This window comes from Rhinolophus sinicus, chromosome 15 (genome assembly GCF_057876585.1).
Source record: "Rhinolophus sinicus isolate RSI-liver-muscle chromosome 15, RSI-T2T, whole genome shotgun sequence".
In the NCBI taxonomy this organism is placed as follows: Eukaryota; Metazoa; Chordata; class Mammalia; order Chiroptera; family Rhinolophidae; genus Rhinolophus; species Rhinolophus sinicus.
Window position 1 is genome coordinate 44,039,401 of NC_142515.1, and position 19,737 is coordinate 44,059,137.

At 34.5% G+C, this 19,737-nt stretch overlaps 1 long non-coding RNA gene across 1 annotated transcript in view; it reads left to right on the forward strand.

Moving 5' to 3' along the window:
• The first annotated feature begins 13,172 nt into the window (after nt 1-13,172).
• Nucleotides 13,173-19,737, forward strand: part of LOC141572800 (uncharacterized) — a 631,723-nt gene continuing 625,158 nt past the window's right edge. The window contains exon 1 of the long non-coding RNA XR_012498295.2: nt 13,173-13,366. This is a non-coding gene — a long non-coding RNA (uncharacterized LOC141572800). The remainder of the gene's footprint in view (nt 13,367-19,737) is intronic.

Here is a 19,737-nt window from a genome sequence, read left to right on the forward strand (position 1 = left end):
GTAAGGGAAGTCATAGCAGTTTCTATTGGTTCAGTAATGCTAACCAGATTATTTTTATTACCTACATTGGTTAGGGGGTAATTGGAGCAGGAAACCCTTATAAAAAGACAGCAAATACAGTAAGTGACAACTGCTATTTTACAAATTGTGCTGTGAAAGTGATCTAACAGCATCGATCATCCCGGTGTAGAAATGGCTATACAGTGGACCCTAAAGAAAAGTGGGGCATATTAAAGCACTAGGCTTTCAGGTTTGGGCAGCGCTGATATTGTGCAGAGGTCTGTATTAAATACTTGAAAAGAAAGGACAATGTTTTTATCAGAAGGGAGTTTGCATCTTGTGATGTTTAGAGTTACTACTCATTCAGTGTAATTTTTTAGGCACTGATACTACATGCAGAGTTAGGTACTGAGGCTACTATGGAGATGAATTATTTTCCAGAATGGCTGTACCAATGTACATTCCCATCAGCAGTGTACTGTACTGAATTCTGGAAATTTGCTAAGTGGGTAGATTTCAGGTGCTCTCATTACATACATACACACACACACACACACACACACACACACACACTCACACTCACACACATGCACACGGTAGCTATGTGGGGAGAAGATATGTCAATTAGCTCCACTGTGGTAATCATTTCACTGTGCATATGTATATACAATTATCATATTGTACCCCTTAAATACATACAATTTTTATTTTAAAAACAGAAGATCTCATTGGAGAAATAAAGATGAATTGGACATAAACCTTACCACTGAGAGGTTTACTATTGAAGGAGACACAAATGAACACAGCTCAGGAATCTGTTAATTCAGTTTAATATGAAGTCTTCTGAGAGGAGGTACCATTTGGACTCATTAATGAAGGCTCAGGTAAAGAATGCACATTGATTCTATGCATTATTTTCAAACATCTCTGAAAAACTAATACAGATGTATGTAGAGATTTTTGTAAACGAAGGAGCTCCTTTAGGTATTAGGTATTCATTTTTCAACAAATGCTTCATTGAACACCAAATATGTGCCAGGCACGATTATAGTACTGGAGATACAACTGGGAACATTATAAACACTGATCTCATGAAACTTATATTCTAGTGGGAGAGACAAATAATCAACCAAAAGGAAAATGCATCATAATATAATTCAGATTCTGATAAATACTACAAGTAAAGGGCTGTGGTCTACTTTAGCTAGAATGATCAGGGAAGAAAAACCTAAATGGTAAGGAAACAGATAAGTGAGGATGTGGGAGAGAGTATTCCACACAGTGCATACCACACATTAGAGGGCGCAGCTACATTGTCTTACTTTATACTTTTGTGCTGATTTTGTTGAACTTTTCACTTTGGAAGTCAATTAACCTTAAAACTTTAGCTCCTAGCTCCTTCAAAAAAGTTTTCTCCTATGTCTTCTTTTTCTGAACTGGCAGCTCTTATACAAAGGCAATTCTCTTTTAGACTAATTACTCTCTGTCTCTTAATCACTGACTAATTACCTCTATTTGAAACAGAATTTTTCAGTGTTCGAGTAGAAGTCAGTAGGAGTGCTGTATGAATTATAGCTGCTGTTTTTTAGTGCATAATATGCAACAGAAGAACTCAAGAAATGTCTGCCTTTCTTTTGTCCAAACTCAAGTATTTTGACAATTTTGCATTTTATTATTCATTTTGACTGATTCTATACTGAAACCATTAGAATAATTACATAATTCACCTTAATTTAGAGCATGGGAGTCTAACATTGTATTTAAAGTTAATGGTGACTATTTGTAATTTTCACAAGTTAAAAACAAAAACAAAAACAGCTGCCTGGGGAATGGAAAAATCTGATCCACTGTATAAAACAATTTTTTTTTTTAAAAGGGACTTTGTGAGGGTTTTATTTTTTTTCCTTCAATTGTAGAGGGAGGACGTATTGGAAGTTGAAAGCAGTTTTTTTGTTTAAATATTGTTTATGTTTAATCATAACTTTTTCATTTCCAAAGTAAAGATATGAATGTTCTGGATAAACAGATACCTTGCCTATAAATAGAATATTAAGTGCAGTGAGATATAAGCAAACACATGGCCATCATCCAAATCATAAAATTATGAAATAATGGAAATCCATTAATGGAAAATGTGTGAAATCATATCATAAAAACATGTTTCGAATAATGAGTTTATTGGCCTTTCCACCATCTCACTTGTCCTAGAAGACTTTTTGATGCAATAACATTAGGCAAGATAAACACTGAAATTCTGATAGGCTAATCTGTGGGAGTTATTTTAAACCATCTCTAACTCATTTTTGTTTTCTATGAGACGGGCCAAAAATGCTACCTTAGAAACTTAGAAAATTGCATACAGTAGATAAGATGGAAGGTTCAGGAGTCCTTAAAACATCTATCCTGTTACATTCCCAAGAATCTAATATGTTTCTTGTATGTTGTTCATATTTGTGATTCATTTATAAAAATCTATTTTTGATGGAAGGGAGATGCCAGAAGAGAACGTTTGTTAGAGGGACGACTGGGATTTAAAAGCAAATTGCCTCAAGTAAGGAAACTAGTGTGGCAGATGGGGTCAGGCTCAGCTCATGGCCTGCAGTGTTCCCTGGAAATAAACTGGTAAGCGGTGCTTAACTATACCTTGGCCACTCTTGTGACCATATGATTTAATTAGCTCCTGACCACACGTAGTCCACTTCTATTTTGGGGAAAGGAGAGGTTTCTGGTATAAAGGCACACATGCTGTCGTTAAATTCTCTGCCTTTAGAAATGTTCTTGGCAGTGAAGAATAGAAAAATCTGACAAACAAAAAAGGGGTTATTGGCCCCACGCATTGACTAGTCTAGGGTTATATAGTCCAAGACTGCAACAGTGGCTTATTGATGTATTTAGGGACCCAGGATCTTTCCATCTTTCTGCTCCTCCATTCTAGGGAGTAAAACATGCTAACATTGGATTGAGAGACTGTGGAAATTTGCCATGAGCATTCTTGGGATTTTTGAGAATATTGTTAGAAGATAACAGGCGGAGATTCTGGAGAAACAATTGTTTTCCTGCTAGTTGAGTTCAAGATGGCTTGTTGCTTTGGTATCTGAGGTATTACTTGAAATGTGGCTTATTTGTACTCATAGGTAGGTAGATCCTGGGGCATTATATTTCATGTGTGCGTTTTATTTCTTTTTAAAATTAGTGCTATTTTATACCTAACAAAAGGGGAAAATTAAAAAGAGGGTAAGAAACAATTTCAGTGGGTAGATTTTAACATGCAAAATGTCCCTAGGGTTTCTTCTTTGCTTGCTTTCTTCCTCCATACCCCATCCCCTCCCCTCCGCTTTGTGTAAAATTTGAAAATAGAAAGCAAAAAACTCTCACCTGTTGTAAATCATGCAATTAAAATTGATTGCTTATAAATATGAACTTTAGACCACTGTGTAGACTGTTAAATTTGATTTCTTATTACCTATTATTAAACTGTGTGAGACAGAAAACATATGAGGTTTTTTACTTAACCTGTCTATTTTTTTACTTAACCTGTCTATTTTTTTACTTAACCTGTCTATTCTTTATTTAACACTAATTATTCCTTCATATCAAAGATATTGGCATTTTTCATATGTAATGGTTATGTTCCTAGAGAAGTAGAGAAGTGCTTTAATATCATTTCAAAAGAGGTAAAGACTAAGTACGGTGCTGTTAATATTAGCTAATATCCATTGAGCAATTATTATATTCCACATATTATAGTAAACACATGACATGTGTTTGCTTTCCTGTGATCCTAGCAGCAATAATAAAGTAGATATTATCTTTAACTTTAACGTTGCTTTACAGATAAGGAAAGATAGGGGTTGAGAAACAATGTAATGTGCCTTAATTATCAAATAGTCAAGATATCGACCTATGTTTGAAACCAAACGTTTGGCCACAGAGTTCTGCTTCCTGATGTGGGTGGTTAGCTGTGTGATTGTAGTAGATTGTTTCCCCGCCTGCTAATACCAGTGCCTCATCTCCAGCAATTTGTTAACATGGGTTGTTTTATTCTAATTCTTTGCAGTTCTCTAAGCTAGAGTAACTATTAGAGTATCCATTTCCATAGTATCTTATTTCTCCTCAACAGCTTATTAGTTATTTAAAATTTTTATTAACTTGGTTAATACAACATTGAGTCATCTCAGTTCTTGTGTTTTATAGCTAGAATGGTGGATCAGAAGAGCTATGCCTAGGTTAAAAATATTTGCTGAGATTTAAGGTCAGTGATATACTGCAACAGTACAATACACATACACACATACACAGACACTGTTATGGGCTTCCATTGCAATTGCGTTTTCAGGGTTTTCTTCATTTTCTTTTTTTAGGAATATAATCAGAACAAACATAGAGGGCTTTTAAGTGCTGTCCCAATGTAACTTTGTTATTGGCATGTTAGTTGTATTAGTTCCTGCTGCTATAACAAATTACCATAAACTGGTTGGGTTAATCGACAAATATTTATTTCTTATGGTTCTGGAAGCTGGGTAGTCCAATATCAAGGAACCAGCAGATTGGGTGTCAACTAAGAGCCTGCTTCTTGGTTCAGAGATGGAGTATGTCCTCACATGGCACAAAGAAGGCTAGAGAGCTCTCTGGAGTACCTTTTTATAAGGCACTAAGCTCATTTATTAAGATGGAGCCTTCATGACTTAATTACCTCTCAAAGACCTTATCTTCTATATCTTCACATTGTGGGTTACGATTTCAACATATGAAAGGGGGGATGGTCACAAACATTTAGTTTATAACCTTAATCTTAGGATTTCTTTAGATGATATGGGTATTTTTTTTCTTTTTCTAAAATATTTTTGTTATTTTTCAATTACCTTTGATATACAATATTATATTATCTCAGGTGTACAACAACAGCAATTAGACATCCATAAAATTAGCAAAAGTGATCACCCAAATAAATCTTTTACCCATCTGACACCATACATAGCAATCACAATATTATTGGCTATATTCCTTATGCTATACTTTATATTCCCATGACTATTCTGTAACTGTCAATTTGTACTTCTTAATCCTTTCTCCTTTTTCACACCTCCCCTGAACCACCCTCCCATCTGGCAACCATCAAAATGTTCTCTATATCTATGAGTTTGTTTCTGTTTTGTTTGTTTGTTTTGTTCTTTAAATTCCATATATAACTGTAATCATATGGCATTTGTCTTTCTCTGTCTGACTGATTCCACTCAGCACAATGCACTCTAGGTCCTTCCATGTCGTTGCAGATGGCAATATTTCATTCTTTCTTATGGCTGAGTAATATTCCATTGTATGTATATGTACCACCTTTTTATCTATTCATCTACTGATGGACACCCAGTTTGCTTCCATATATTGGCTATTGTAAGTAATGATACAATGAATGCATGTATGCACATATCCCTTCAAAGTATTGTGTAGGGTTTCTACAAATAAATACCCAGAAGTGGGAACGCTCTCTCTTATACTCTCATGATGTCTTCTTTCTGCACATCTATGTCTGGTTCATTCTTCTTCCCTAGCAGACTGGCTTTCTCTGTCTGGAGTCCCATGATGGAGGGTAGGTGAGTAAGCATGGTTCTTAAGTTTACATGATTTACTGAGGACCATGGTGTAATAGTAATTCTATCTCTTGCCTTAATACCAGACTCCCAGAGGAGGCACTCTATTTGGCACAACTTGGTCAGGAGCCCAATCAGCTCGGTCAGGAGTCAGACTCACACTGCAGAAAAAGATGCTTAAAAACTATGCTTATAGAATTCTGAGGGAGGGTAAAGTTAAGGTAAAGTTTGAGCTTAGCTGATAACATAGAAGTGTGCTACTACATATGTACAATAAAGTATAAAAGATTTATCACCACAATCTGATAGAAATAGCGAATAGAGCTTATTATGAAGTGGTGGGAAAGCATAAATAGGTTAAAAACATATAAAATAGTCTGAGTCAGTCTGAATTTTTTTTTTAGATTTCCTCAGTTTTGCTTATCTCAGTTACCTTAAGTTCTTTTTATATTGTTCTATGTCATTAAGAAAAAAAGAAAGAAAAAAGAAAAAAAAAAAAACGAGCCCATGGTACTATTTGCAGAAAATTCCTATGTTTTTGTATACGTGATTGTTCAAAGTTTATTTTCCCTGGAATGATCCTATAACTTCAGGAGGTATGCAGTTGGCAGAGGAGAGATACCCCACACTGTGTGCTCTTCCCCAGCCACATAACTCTGTCACTGTCTTTCTAATCTGAAGGCTCTATGACTGTGCTCTCTCTGCTGTCGCACTAACTTCGCTCAGTCACCATCCTTTGCTGAGGTAATAGAAGGGTTATTGGAAATTCTCTTGTTTCTCCTTGGTGGGAAGATTCAGTTTCTTTTTGGAGTTTAAGCTGGAAACAGATCTGCATTCTGCAACACTGTGGCACTTTCTGAGTAATGCAGAGGGGTAGGGCCATTGCTATTTAATCAGTTCAAGCCCATAGTGTTTGTATGTGACACTATTAAACATGCATTTCCTGCTCTTTCCACCTTATCTATTAAGCAGCTCAGGGGAAGCCCTCTTTAATCATTGTTATGCTGAATATTGGGAGAGCTATGTAAGCATGTTCAGCAGAGCTTTTCCCTGCTACATTCAGATTGATCAAGTGATATACTTCTAGATGTGTCCTTGTGTTCATTGCTTTAGTTTATAATTGGAATGTGACCTTCAGTTATGGACATATGATCACTTTAAGAATCATTTCAGGGGGTCTCATTTGAGGGTGGATGGTTGGAAATTTGTAGGAATTATGAATTGCATATTCTACTCTATAGTCTTTTGTTCTTTTGTTATTGATTAGTGGCAACTGACTTTCTATTGTTTGGAGAAATTCATGCTGCTTGCTGGCTTTGTTTTCTTTAGAAGAAAGTGAGCACTCTTCATGAGTCTGCAGCTCAATTTTTCATGGGCTATTCGTCATGTAAATTGTTTCAGGTTATTTCCTATGACAGGCACATTTAGTGAATTAATCACGTACAAAGGAAAGAAGTGACCTGCAATATTTTTCATGAATATATATATATATATATATATATATATATATATATATATATATGATAAAACAGAGAGAATCAGGCTGGTAAATATGAGTTAAATCAGTAGTATTAAAATCCTACGTTGGTACATTCCCAGTAATAAGAAGGTCCATTATTTTTAAACATACCACACAGTTTTTAAAAACTTTAACACTTAGTTATATTTGCATCATGTGTTTTTCCTTAAAATTCGTTGTAGTTATCTGTGCGCTCTTCTCAATCCCATTCTTCTTCCTGCTTACGAGTGATTATGAACCCACAACATGCACACATTTTCATGCATGGTATCTTTTATACTTTTACAGTTTGGGAAAGTGATGTCATACTCAATGTATTCCCTACAGGTTGTCTTTCTTCCCTCCCTCCCTCCCTCCCTCCCTCCCTCCCTCCCTTCCTTTTTTCCTTCATTTCTTCCTTCTTTCCTACCTACCTTCCTTCCTTCCTTCCTTTGCTTCCCTCTCTTTTTCTCTTTCCCTCCCTCCTTCCCTCCTTCTTTCCCTCCCTTCCTTCCCTTCTGTTTTCCTTCTTAGATCAATAGTATACTTTTGAGATCAATCTATGTTCATACATTTAGCTCTAGTTCAAGCATTTTGATTGCTGTATAGTTTTCAGTTGTATCATTGTATCACAATTTATCCATTCTCTAATTAAAGACATTAGGGTTGTTTTTGGTCAGTTTATATCTTCTTTTTAAAAACTGAGTATTAAAATAAGCTTCGACAATTGTGTAACAAACAACCCATGTAATTATCACCCAGGTCAAGAATTAGAACATTTCTAATGTCCCAGAGGATCCCCACATGTGTTTTCCTGGTCAATACTCCCCTCCCCTTTACACCGTACCCCTGCCTGCAGACCAACCACTTTCTGATTTCTATCACTATGTGTGCGTGTGTGCGTGTGTGTGTGTGTGTGTGTGTGCATTTTTTTCTATTGTAGGAATTTGTATAAGTGAATTATACAGTGCATATACTCTGGTGCCTGCTCCTTTTACTGTGGATGTTTTGGAGATTCATCTGTGTCATCATGTGGTATCAGTCTACTGGTAAACTTCATGGCTGAAAGCTTTACTAAAATAAGGGGTTTATTGAGCCATACACTTCCCAGTGAAAGAACCAGGTCCTGAGTCATACAGTCTAAACCACCAACAGCTGGACTAGATGGAAAAGACAGTATGTCCACTGTCCTGGAGCTGACAGGCTCTTTTATACATTAAGTTTGGGGAAAAAAGATCTAAGTTGTTTTGAGAGAGTACATTGGTTATAGATAAAGAGCGTGGGAGAAGATGTGGCAGGCCTAATTCTTGGATACGTGCATAATCTGTAAGGAAGCCATGTTTGCTCTTCTGGATTGGTTGTGGGCAACAGTCCAGAAAGTTCCTGTGTAAGCAAGTGCAGTGGCAGATCTGGTGGTCAGCTATTTGGCTATTATCTCTAGATGATTGCAGAAATAGTCACATAAAAGTTTATTCAAAGTCTCAACATAAATTCAGAACTGTAAGCAGTCTTCTGTTGTTTTTGGCCCACAATTGATACCTGATTAACCTCTCTTGTCCCTTCCTTCCACCCCTGCCTGGCTATAATTGAATTTGGGATATCTCAGAATATTTTTCTTGTCACTAGCACACTTTCATTATCCCCACTCACCTACTGATGGATATTTGGACTGTTGCCAATTCAGAGCTAGTGAGTCCATATTTATTTTATTATTAGTATGCTTGTTCTTGGTTTTTAATAGTTATGAATATATTCTGAATACAACTGCTTTCTCACATGTGTGAGAGCAATATTTTTCCACTATGTAGTTTCCACATATTTTCTAATGTGGTTTCTTGATAAGCAGATTTTTTATAAAGTTCTCTCTCTCTCTCTTTCTCTCTAAATATATATATATTCTGATTAATGCTTTCTGCGTTTGTTCTAAGAAATCTTTGTTAATATCAGAGTACTTTATTGTCCTCATAAAGTCTGTAGAATTCATAGTCAGTTGCAGTATTTTATTCCTGATAGCTGGAGTTTTTTTCTTTTTTTAGCTTGTTATATCTAGATAGAGCTTTATAAATGTTATAATTTTTATCAAAACACTACCATTGGTTTAATTGACTTATATCCATTGTTTGTCTGTTTTGTTGATTAACAAATTAATTCATTTCCTCTTTCACTATTTCCTTTATCCTATTTCCTTTGGTTTGGTTTGTTTTTCTCTAGTTTCTTAGAGTAGAGCTCAGACAGTAAGTTTTTACCTCTTTAGTCTTTTATAAATTTTTAAAATATAGGTGTTTTTTAAATTATGCATTTTGCTTTAAGAACTTCTTTAGCTGCATTCTGCAGTTTATGTTGCAGTTTGCTGTTATTTAATTTAAAATATTTAAAAAAATTTCTATATGTGTTCTTTTATCCGTGACTTACTTAGAACACTGTGGTTTAATTTCTAAATATTTTGGTTTGTTTGAATATCTTATTGTTAGTATTTTCTAAGTTAATACAGTTGGGAACAGAACATATACATTTTATGATGTCAACTTCTTGAAATTATTGACACTTTTTATAGTTGAATGTATGTTTTACCTTGGTGAATGTTCATCTGCACTTTGAAGAAGTATGCATTCTGCAGTGGGTCGTTTATAGTGATCTATAAAAGACAATTAGCTTTAGTTACTGATAATATTGTTTGACTCTTATTCTTACGGACTTTTTGTAGTTGCTTGTATATTTAAGTTAAAACAAACTATCATTAAGTAGTTAAGAAAAAAACCTACTGAATGCAGTTTAGAACCTTATATTAGCATAATTTCATTCTCTTTCCCTTATTGCTTCTTACATAAATGGGTTTCCATCTTGTATTATTTATCTCCAGGCTTAAGTTCTATTTTTTTTTTTTTTTAGCATTTCTTTATAATATGTCTAACCAACGTGAATTCTCTTGAGTTTTTAAAATTCTGAGATTTTCATTATTTTGCTATAATTTTTGAACAATATATTCAATGGGTATAAAATTTGAGATTGACATTTTCTTTCTTGTCCACTTTGAAAATTTATTTCCATTGCTTTATGTTCTTGCCTCCATTATTTTGGATAAATAAGTTACCATTTATACTATTTTCCCCTGTAGATAATGTGACGATTTCTTCTGAGTGCTTTTTTTGTCTACATTTTATCTTTGTTTTTTGGCATTTTCATTATGATGCGCTTAAGTGTAGTTTTCTTTTTATTTGCTCTGATTGGGGTTTGCTGAGATTCTTGTATTTGAGAGTTGATATTATTAATCAGCTTATTAAAGTTGATGGACATGTAGTTCGTCAAATATTTCTTCTACTACATTCTCTCTTTTCCTATGGTATTTTAATTAAAAATATGTCATTAAATTCCTTGACTTTATACTATAGGCCTCAAATCTGCATTTGATACCACAAAAATAAGATGACAATAGAGACTGAAATGAATTTTATTTACTTCTAGAAAGAAATGCATTCTTTTTATGTCAGATTGCTAAACTGAAGGATAAAAAAAGATTTGTAGCTTAGCAGGTTGTTTTCAAGTTTTAGTTTGATTTATTTCAACATTGGCTTCAATGTTTTGAGAGTGGGATCAGCACTTTCCCAAACAGAAGCTTTAGGTTCTAAACACTGCTAAGATTCCAGAAACCTTCTAGTGCTTCACAGAGAAGCTACTGATTTTGGGAACTATGAAAGATCTCTCCGTGTATTCTAACCCAGCTGCCAGGTTGTTCATTTGCTAGGGCATATTCTCTGCTCCCCTTTCATTTCCCCTACTTTCTGTATTCAGGTGTCTGTTTCTTTAGCACTAATGCTACTCCCTTTACATTAAGCAGGGGTTGCTCCTGTAGTTTACAAAAACCTCAAATGCCTAACAAATGTTTTTCTTGGCTCACTTGCCTAGAGCTCAGTCTTTTATGGCTGAAACCCTGGAATTTTCAGAGTTTCTCTCATATGTTTTACCTTCTCTGGGCCTCTCAAAATGGAATGTTCAGGATGAATTTCTTTAACTCTACTATGTCTTCCTGCTTCTGAGGGACACTTGTACTTGGCAGAGGCTTCACATACATCAGGGGGAATGTCTCTCAATTTCCCGTATCTGCCCCACTTTTTTTTTTCTAGTTTATTTATTTTTTCCAGTCACAGTTGACATTCAGTACTATTTTATATTAGCATAGTGGTTAGACATTTATTTGATTTATGCCGTGATCCCCCTGATTAGTCTGGTGCCAACCTGGCACTATACATAGTTATTGCAACATTATTGACTAGTCTGTATGCTGTACTTTACCTCCCTGTGGCTATCTTGTAACTACTAATTTGTATTTGCTAATCTCTTCACCTTTTCCACCCAGTGCATCAATCCCCTTCACCTCTGGCAACCATCAGTTTGTTGTCTGTATCTATGAGTCTATTTCTGTTTTGTTTGTTCATTTAATTCTGTTCTGTAGATTCCATATATAAGTGAGATCATATGGTATTTGTCTTTCTCAGTCTAACTTATTTCATTTAGCATAATTCTCTCTAGGTCCATCCATGTTGTTGCAAATGGTAAGATTTCATTCTTTTTTATGGCCAAGTAATATTCCACTGTATACATACCACATCTTGTTTATCCAATTGTCTATTGATGGGCACTTGTGTTGTTTCCCTATCTTGCCTATTGTAAATATTGCTGTAACAAATACAGGGCTGCATATATCCTTTTGAATTAGTGTTTTGGATTTCTTTGGATAATTACCCAGAAATGGAAATGCTGGGTCATTAGGTAGTTCTATTTTTAATTTTTTGAGGAAACTCCCAACCATTTCCCACGGTGGCTGCACCAATTTGCAATAGTGCACAGTGTTCCCTTTTCTCCACATCCTTGCCAACATATTGTTTGTTGATGGCTGTTCCGACAGTGGTGAAGTGATATCTCATTGCAGTTTTAATTTTCATTTCTCTGATGATTAGTGATGTTGAGCATCTTTTCTTATGTCTAATGGCCGTCTGTGTGTCCTCTTTGGAAAAAGTATATTCAGGCCTTCTGCCCACTTTTTAATTGGATTTTTTTTTTTTTTTTTTTTGGTGTTGGGTTATATGAGTTCTTTATAAATTCTGGATATTAACCCCTTACCAGATGTATCATTGGTGAATATCTTCTTGCATTCAGTAGGTTGTCTTTTTTTATTGTGCATAGTTTCTTTTGCTGTGAAAATTTTTTTAGTTTGATGTAGTGGTGGTGGGAATGGACAGAATGGGATACTCTCAGCAAAGTTAAAAAAAGATATTAATAGTACTTGATAGCTAATTTGATGTTTGCCTATGTGCTGAGAGGAGGAGGTGACAGAAGAGAAGCAAAATTCCTCAAGCTACCACTTTGGTGCAGTTCAGGTTAGACAACATAGGACTGAATGGTGAGGATTTGGGGTTTGGAAATCAGGGTTGTGGCAAGACTGAAATGTAAATTGCTTTTTGTTGTAGAAACAGTAAATTAACCTATTGGATTTGATTTTACTTTAATTAGAGCTTATTTGGGGGAAGATTGATCTTTAAAATGCTAAATCTGTTTCCAGTGTGTGTGTGTGTGTGTGTGTGTGTGTGTGTGTTTGCATTGCCCCTAATAAATATCCAAATTATTCACGCAATATTTTCTCAGTCTTAATTTTAGAGTTGGAACTCACACTATAAATATTGATTAACTGAAAAAATCTTAATATGACTGGAATTATATATGGCATTAGTGATCATTTTCACTCTAATTGAGTTGTTTAAAAGAAGTATCTTAGCTTAAGGCCAAAAATTCTGACTACTATCTTAAATAGATGGATTCCTAATGGTAAAGTCTGTCTTTGCTTTCTTCAGTTAGGTAACTGGGAGAATAAATGGGAAACTTGTGAGTTAAATTGAAGATACTCATCTGACATATTAATGGATTATGTGTTATTTTATGAATTAACTAAATTTCAGTATAACACATTCTGCATTTTAATGTAAATTTCTAAATGATACCCTACAACTTTAAGGAAAAACTTCTTTATTCTATATAACTCCACCCTGACTAACGGAGAAAGATATTTTGTAATTCTAGACCTGGCTGGCTATCCTCCACTGGGCTTTGATCTACATTCTGCACCCCAGGAAGCTGATCCAAACAGAGAGCTGCTCTTGCTTCCAAATGAGATGTGTGTCCCAGATGTTTATGCCACATTTACAGTCTCTATATAAGGAGCAAAAAGAAGAAAGAAGAGAAAAGCTTTCACATGTGCAATCTACTAGAGAAAGTACTTCTGAACCAGGTAAGAGGTTGTGAGGGCCACTAGCCTGGTGCGGGAGATTCGATCTACATGTTAATAAGGCTCCTGTTGGTGTCAGTAAGTTAAGGGATGTGGAAAAGCCTTGCTACTTTAAAATGCAAATGCAGATTGTTGCAGAGGAGGACCCCTAATTCAATTACTGTATCACTGATATAAACATCTGTGGTTTTTTAAAATCTGTTATAATGTTAATGGCCTCTGTGAAGAGCTGTGTGGGGATTGGAATTGACAATAGTAAATTGATATAGCTTAACAGTCACACAGGCAAACACAAAGCAGGACTCGCTATATTTAATACTGAGGATATCCTATCAACCATTATTCTGCGAATCGCTAAGATTACTTGGTTATTTTTGTGATAATATATTTTTTACTGAATTCTTCAACATTGTGTCAAAATCTGTGTTTTTTTTTTTTTTTTTTAGTCCTTTCCTCAGCCCCTTATTAAAGCCGCCTCATGTTTTGTCATTTTTAAATATAAATCATTCTCCCTAGCCTTGGCTACCATTATTCTTTACCTAGACTACACTAGTAACTTCCAACACATCCACTCTTGACTGCCTTCTATCAGTTTCCATACTATAGAGTATCCCCTTTAAAGAAAAAATTAGAGCATGTTACCGTTCTTATCTTTATTTCATAGATTCCCATTGCTCTTTGGATGAAAACAAAAAAATATTATATTTTCCTACAAGGAACTTCGTGAATTTCCTCTGAATACTGTTGCGTATTATACCAAACTTGCGCTCACTGTCCATTCCTGGGCAAGGTCAGCAGTGCTTGATGGAAGCCTAATGCTTTCTCTGCCCCATGATCTATGTACATGCAATATGGCCTGGAATCCTGCAGTTTTCTTTCAGACTTCAACCCACTTTCATCCCCTAAAACATACACATGCACGCGTGCGCGCGCGCACACACACACACACATACACACACATACACACACCTCTAGTTCAACACCGTCCATACATGTCTTATGGATCAGGTAGAAAGCCCCTATCACAAGTTACCTTCACCAATTCTTCTGTACTAGTTTCCATGTTTTTATAGTACCCTGTCTTCTGAGTGTTATCATAGTTTTTAATTACATATTTTCTTGCCTCATTATTTGATTTTGTCTACTCTGCTATTAGACGGTATATTGCCGAAGATGGAGAATATGCCTGCTTTTCTTAATAGTTTATTAGTAGCATGTAACACAGGATCTGACATAATTAATAGTTAACAGATGAATAGATAATAATTAATTTTGGAAATGGATTACTTTTCAGTGATACAAATAAGACTTGTCTCAATAAAACAAAATGTATACTATTTTCAATCAATGATAGATATATACATTATAAATATAGATAGTATAATGTCCTACATTTTAGTTCTTAGTATATCTTTACCTATCTATGAATTAATTAATTCTTTGTGTACTTTATTCCAAAATGAGATGAAATAGCTACATTTCTTTTTCCAAAGTTTCTTATTTGTATCACAGTACACTAGATTTATTCAACTTTCTATAAGAAATGTGAGAGCATGAATTTTTCATCTTTTGCTGTAGCCCTAATACTCTTGGGAGTAGCTGTTCTGCAAAAAGATAAAGAAGAAAATATAATTGTGGAAACAGAAAAAAAAAAAAAAAGAGAAAGTAGGTGAGAAATAGTAGTCTCCATTGCATTTCCTAGGAATAAGGTGGTAGCAGCATTTAGGGAAACTCAGAATTAGTCTATAGCAACCGCCTCATTTTACAGATGAAATTTTGAAGTAGAAATATTAAGTGACAAATTGGCAAAGTGATCTAGTGCAGAAACTAACTTCCAGGTTTAATGCTTTTTCCAGGTTACCAATTTAACAAGCTGAAAAAATTGGTAACAACATAAAAGTAACAAAGATCTAATCCATTTATGAAGTCCTTTATGGGAACAAAACAATAATGAATTCCTGAGGAACTGGGAACTGCCAGCTTCACATCTCTGGAACCAGTCTGGTTTACTGGGCTAAGTAAAAACATTATTTAATGAGTTAATAATAAATAAAAAAGAGAGGTAATAAAAATGTTAATATCAAAGAGTTAATCATAGGATTTAATTTCTCACATGCTTTTAAATAAGCCATTATAAGTTCATTATACTTCACCCTTTTTTCCAAACATTTGGGGTTAATGAATGAACATCAACTAATATTCTGTTCACTACTGGTCTTGTTTAAGGAAAACTCCTGAGACCTTCTCCCTACATTATCAATGAGTGTTGGGTTAGAAGTTAGCAGAGCCCGTCATTCTTTACTTTAAAATAAAGATTAAGGAAGAAAATGGCACGCACAATTTTTTTTTTACCAAGACTTATAATTAGCACTAGGAGAAAAGTTATGTCCATGAGATACAGGGGGAATGCCAGGCCACCTCTCATTTTGGTAGGAGCCTTGATTTCTGCATTATTATTGATCCTAGAAGGATGCTCTTATATGTGATTCAGAGCCATAACTACAGACGCATGTTAGATATAAAGTATTTTCAGTTATTTACATACACTCCTGTTATGCCTAAGACACAGCCAGTTTCATCCAACATTCATTAAGTAAAATGTCCCCTGTAACCACAATTGTAAATAAGACTTGTGGAAAGAAAACTGTGAAAGACTTGTAAAAACAGAACCTTGTCTATGATACATTAAGTTTTACATGTTTTCAGCTATTAACATCGTTACCTGGTTACACCAGAAATCAGTCTCCGAAGTTATAACTAGAATGGGGTGCAGATTGTGCATGAATTATTGCAAACCTATTTTTTATGTTTGGAAAAAATTCAATTATCGAAAGTGCACAGCTTCATATAAAGGAAACCACGTGATGCACCATCACATTATGGATAAGGATAATTGGTTATAATACTTAAGTTAGATTACGATAAGAGGAAACCTTTAAAAACAGCAGAGTAAAGAAACTGATCACCGTAGAATTCATCTAGGGGTTAGCTGCCCAAGTCAGCTTTAATTATTTTATTCCTCTGGTCAAATGTAGGCTTATATAATTAACTTCATTGAGACAGTGTTTCACTCTTAATTGTCTATGTACCCATGTACTGAGACAATTATTTCTGGTGATCTGACATCTTGACTTGGCATTTTCTTTACTAAGGCCTTATTTGAATTAAATCTGTCCAGACAGATTGTTCTCCTGTGGATTATTTCTCTAGAATTTTTTTTTTCTTTCAAATGGGCTATTTGGATATACCCTGTGTTATCCTTAAGTATAAGACGAGACAGTGGCACCACATTTACTACACCAGGAGTTGCCCATACTACAGGTTTTGTTGACTGTCCAGAAACAGATGGATAAGCACCAGGTACTTTTAATCAAGTGCATGTGTATTTAATATGGAAAATAATGAAAACCATTAAGAACCTCTAATTAACTTTCAGGTAAAGACTGCTTTAGTTCTCTTTAGAAAACATACTCTGATAATGTCAAGTGACAACATACTAGTTTGAATTGAGAAATCACTCTTTATATTGATTTCAGGAGTTACTGTTGACAGGCTGCACAGCTCTCACTTCCTTCTAATTTACTGCCATCTTTGAGTAGAATATTTTGCCCTGTGCTGAAAGGTATGATTTCCATATCATTTCAGCTATTGGCATAAAATATATTTACATTGGAGGCATTAGGGTATTAAGTTATGTAATGAAAAGTGTTCTGATTCTATAAGCAAACTTCTGCTTTCTGAAGACCTTTTGAAATACCACCTTGATTACCTCAGGAGGGAAAAGCTTTTCCTGTTGTATCTCACCAGTAGGACAGTATTATTTGTCCAAAATGTCTCATGTTTGGGCAAATGTGAGCCATGCTCTTCAGGGTTTCTAGCTTAAGAACAAATACCAGGAAGCAAAGACAAATAAACAAATGAAAACAAATACGTAATTTCTATAAACAAAGCTGCCTCAACTTCATTAACACAGCTGAATATAAAATGGAATACAGGAAAGGCAGCTAAGGCACCTGTCAACATAGATTTAGCATCTGATCTCAACTGTTTAGTTGTTTGTACTTCAGAGAGTAAATAAACCATTCTCTTATATACTCTACTTTGAGCTCTTATGCTAGGGACTTCACTGAATTATTAAAGACAGACTCTAAAGTACATACCATGAACACACAAAGACTTAGGTTCATACTTTTCAGGTTAATGATGTTTATATAAAATTGTCTTTGAGAAAGCAAGAGAAACTTTCCTAAGTATTGATGGATTAATTTACCATCCTTGATGTGTTTACAAATAAAAATAATAACTGTTATTGAATGCATATTACCAGGCACTGCAGAAAGCACCCCTTTAATACTTACCATAAGATTACATGGTGATAAATGCTGTGATTTTTCCACTTTATAATGAAGAAACTGTATAGATAGCAGAATTCTTGGGTGGATCCAACTGTACCTGCCCCATGCCATAAACAGCCTGTGTATTTTTGGGGACTGTGGATGCAATGAATTTTACTTCTGCGATTAGGTTACATTACATGGCATTATTGACTTTAAGAAAAGGAGATCATCTAAGTTCCGTCAACGATTGCTTTTATGAAAAAGTTTCTGTTATTACCATTACTTTGTAAGCATTTAGATTCTTTTACTTCCATTTATTGAGAACCTACTATGTGTCAGGACATATACACAATAAAATGATCACAGAAGGGTGCTCAGGGCAGAGCCATAGTATTGCACTATGACACTTAATGCAAACAAATAATCTAATGCGTTGAGACTCTTCAGGAAGCCTGCATCATTTTACTAGTATCTCAACATTTTCTTTCTGAACTTTGTTCTTCCCTGCCTAGAAATGTAATCATTATAGTAGAGATATTTTTAATGATTAAGTCCTCTAGTGTGATTGCTGCTTTCTACATTTTTGATCAGAGAGAAATGTCTCTTAAGGGGCAAGTAGATCAATGGTGTTGCCTTGGATTATTGGTGAAATTACTTGAGAAGAAATAATTATGAATATTACCACATGGATGTGAGAAACCTAAGGAAGACAAAACAAAATATTTGTATATCGAAGAATGGTCTCTATCAAAAGATAAGGAGAACAAAGCACAATAAAAATAGATGATTATAATTAACAACTTTGAAATTTTTACTCTGCAGAAGAGAGAGAGTCTGGTTTCTAAATGAGGAGATTCACAAAGACAATATTAAAATGAAGGATTCTTAACTTTTTATATCTTCTTAGGAAAACAACATGACCAAGAGTAATCTGTATAATTAAAATATAATAAAAAACATTGCCAGCTGTCTATTATAACAAATAGGCTAAAGAATACTTGGAAGATTTATGTATACACAAACTCAAAAGTTAGAGTATTCATAGGAGGAAAACTGCAGTGAATTGATTTAATCATTTGTAATTGCCTTTGAAAGGTCATAGGAGACTAAAGAGCTAGTACAACCTTGAGAGAAAGTATATCACTGATTCCCATGAAAGGTGCAAAATAAGCAAAATTATCCTGTTTTTCTGCTAGCAAAATGATAATTAAATAAACTTTATGAAAAAGTACTATTTGAAATTATAGTAGAAAACTTTGTAAACATTGTATAGGATTGTTTAAAGTATATATACATTTTATAAATTAATTATCTCACATTTGATTTTTAACTTCTTACTCCATTCGGAGGACATAATTTGGCTCATGATGCAATTGATAAATTAATTAAATAAAATTGCAATGTGATTATCATCATGTCAATAACTTAATGACTATTTGAATCACCTTTTAAATTTTCTCATTACTTAAATCTTAGCTAAATTATTTAAAATACTTTAATTTCTTATATTTGTTCAATAATTGTTTTCATCATTAAAAGATTACTATCGGAAATTAAAATAAATATTTTCTTTGATGTTAGCTATCTGGGACTCAGGCCTTAAATAGTGACTCATCATATATTTGAGTTTGGCTAGTGTTTGAGCAGAGTAAAATATACTTATTCAAATATTTTAACAATTACTGATCATGAAAAGCAAATCTAGTAATGTTTTTAAATTCTGGTTTCCCAGTATCTTGGATTTTCCTTAGGATTGTGGAGGATGCCTCCAGGAAAAAAAGAAAAAAAATCTGCATAGGTTCTTGGTACTAGGTAACATGCCTCCCTCCCTCCTTCCCTCCCTTCCTTTCTTCTTTCCTTCCTTCTTTCCCTCCCTCCCTTCAAGTGATACTAGATCACTTGGAGTTGTCCCATATCTTACTGATACACTTTTCATTTTTTTAAATTCTTTTTTTCTCTGTGTGTTTCATTGTGGATAATCTTTATTGCTATGTCTTCAAATTTGCTAGCCTTTATTCTGCAATGTCTAATATGTTG